The sequence below is a fragment of the Coregonus clupeaformis genome, unplaced genomic scaffold, assembly GCF_020615455.1.
Source record: "Coregonus clupeaformis isolate EN_2021a unplaced genomic scaffold, ASM2061545v1 scaf0804, whole genome shotgun sequence".
Classification (NCBI taxonomy): Eukaryota; Metazoa; Chordata; class Actinopteri; order Salmoniformes; family Salmonidae; genus Coregonus; species Coregonus clupeaformis.
The window spans coordinates 8,605-11,472 of NW_025534259.1; positions in this window are offsets into that span (position 1 = coordinate 8,605).

Here is a 2,868-nt window from a genome sequence, read left to right on the forward strand (position 1 = left end):
GCCTCCAACAGAACTGAAACTGAACGGCAACGTTGAAGAGCAATGGAAGCGGTTCAAGCAGCGTTTCACCCTCTATCTGACGGCGATAGGAGCGGCTGGAAAAGACGACGCTAGTCATAGACTGTTCTCTCTGCTACCGCACGGCAAGCGGTACCGGAGTGCCAAGTCTAGGTCCAAAAGACTTCTCAACAGCTTCTACCCCCAAGCCATAAGACTCCTTAACAGCTAATCATGGCTACCCGGACTATTTGCACTGCCCCCCCACCCCATCCTTTTACGCTGCTGCTACTCTGTTAATTATTTATGCATAGTCACTTTAACTCTACCCACATGTACATATTACTTCAACTACCTCAACTAGCCGGTGCCCCCACACATTGACTCTGCAACGGTACCCCCCTGTATATATAGCCTCCCTACTGTTATTTTATTTTACTTCTGCTCTTTTTTTTCTCAACACTTTTTTTGTTTTTGTTTTATTTAATTTAAAAAAAAAATTGCACTGTTGGTTAAGGGCTGTAAGTATGCATTTCACTGTACTGTCTGCACCTGTTGTATTCGGCGCATGTGACCAATACATTTTGATTTGATTTGATTTGTTTCTCACAGTCTAGGACACTATTGATGTCTACAACAGCTTTCAGCTAATGGATGAAGAGCAAGCAGATTATGAACTGGTGTTAGCCAAATTTCTGTCTTTTTGTACTCCCAGAAGAAACGAGGTATGTTTTCAACAGTAGATGTCAGAATGAAACAGAGACTTGAGGAATTTATTATGGACTTCAAACTGAAATGTCAGTTGTGTAATTTCGGTCAAATTGCAGACTCGCTGATACGAGAGAGAATTGTCATGGGGGTGAGAGACAAGCTAGAGGGGTGACTCAGAGTAGCATACGGTCAATGGACAGTGGTGGTCTTAGTGAAACAGTATGCAAAGTGGAGTATTTTAGCAAAGGAAGAGCTACGGCTAACTTCAAAGGACAGCAGCACACTTCAGGGAACCAGCGCTCCTGCAGCAGCTGTGGAGGAGAGCACAGACCTTGCCAGTGCCCAGCATATAGAAAAGAGTGTTACAACTGTGGCAAGAAGCACCACTTCTCACTCAAATGCAGGCAGCTGAGACAACAAAATACAGTACACTGTGTCAACGAGAACCAGGACAACAGCGGTGACAACGAGTACAGTGAGGGGTCTTTGGGTGACCTCTTTGTGGGAACAGTCGCACTTGCAGGACCAGACGAGGACTGGACTGCTACCTACAAGACTAATGGAACTGATATTGTGTTCAAACTTGACACTGGAGCACAGGTCAACATCATTCCAGAGACTGAATTGTTACGGTTACAGGTAAAACCAGTGGTCTTCAGGGACATGCAGGTTGGTGCTGGAGGTAGATGATGAATCTCACAAGGTTCCGTTTGTCATATTAAAGGGAGAAACAACACCCATCATTGGGTTAAAGTCATGTAACTTACTGGGTCTAGTGAAATGGGTTCATATGGTGAAATGACTAATGTTGAGGATGCATATGCTGATGTTTTTCAGGGAATAGGAAAACTCAAGGTGCAGTACAAAATGGAGTTAGATCAGCCAAATAGACCAGTGATCCATGCACCTAGAAAGGAACCATTATCACTAAGAGACTAGCTAAAAGCAGAGCTGCTGAGGCTAGAGTCCTTAGATATCCTAGACAAAGTAGAAGAGCCTACTGAATGGGTCCACTCACTAGTAATAGTTGAGAAGGAAGACGGCTCGCTCAGACTGTGTATGGATCCAAAAGAGCTAAACAAGCATGTAAAAAGGGAACACTTTCAGCTGCCTACCAGAGGGGAGATATTCGGGGACACAGCAGGGGCTAAATACTTCTCAAAGCTAGACGCCTCATCAGGGTTTTGGCAGATCAGTCTAGACAAGGAGAGTACAAGGCTTTATACTTTCAATCCTCCTTTTGGTAGGTAGTCATTTAAAATGCTCCCGTTTGGTCTCACTTCAGCACCAGAAGTCTTTCACAGGACAGTCCAACAGATATCTGAGAGTGTGTCAGGCACCACAGTGTCCATTGATGATGTGCTAATATGGGGTCAGACTCTTGAAGAGCACAACACCAGGTTGAAAGCAGCACTTGATCTAGCCAGAGATAATGGGCTAAAGCTAAACGCAGACAAATGGGAATTCAGAAAGACAGAAATAACCTTCTTGGGTGAAAAACTAACATGTGAAGGTGTTCAGATAGACCAGAGCAAAGTGACCGCCATCAAGAACATGCCACTGCCTACCGATCAAGAGGACGTACAAAGGTTATTCGGGATGGTTAACTATGTGGGCAAATTTGTACCTAATCTGGCAACTCACAATAGTCAGATGAGAAGTCTACTGTGTAAAACTACAGATTGGTGTTGGAACAGTAATCATCAGAAAGAGTTTTGAGGAGCTCAAGGCATTGATCATTGTGAGGACAACAATGACTAGATGATGTTCTAATACTGTTATTGCATCAAATGGTTGTTTTCTGCAGTAGAAAAGGGTTCTTAGAACTCTCATGTCTCTGTTAACACTGACAGTAGATTTACGATGCCTTTGGTGATAAAACCTACAGAACGCATTCCATAGAATGAGTTGGTGTAATGAGGTACCAGGGAGAGATGGCTTGGCTATGGATAATGATGAGAGGAAGCTTGTTTTGGAGGCTAAACTCTGATTTCCATACAGTAAGAACAGTCTTCATAGCAAATGCTTTCTGGCTGGGGGATACTCCTTTCTCATATATCAAGTCTCACCTTTTGACTCATTCCATACATCTGTTATTTGTCATGTAGACTAAGAGGGTGTATCTTTGCTATAAAAGATCTTTAGTATTCTTTGTGTCAA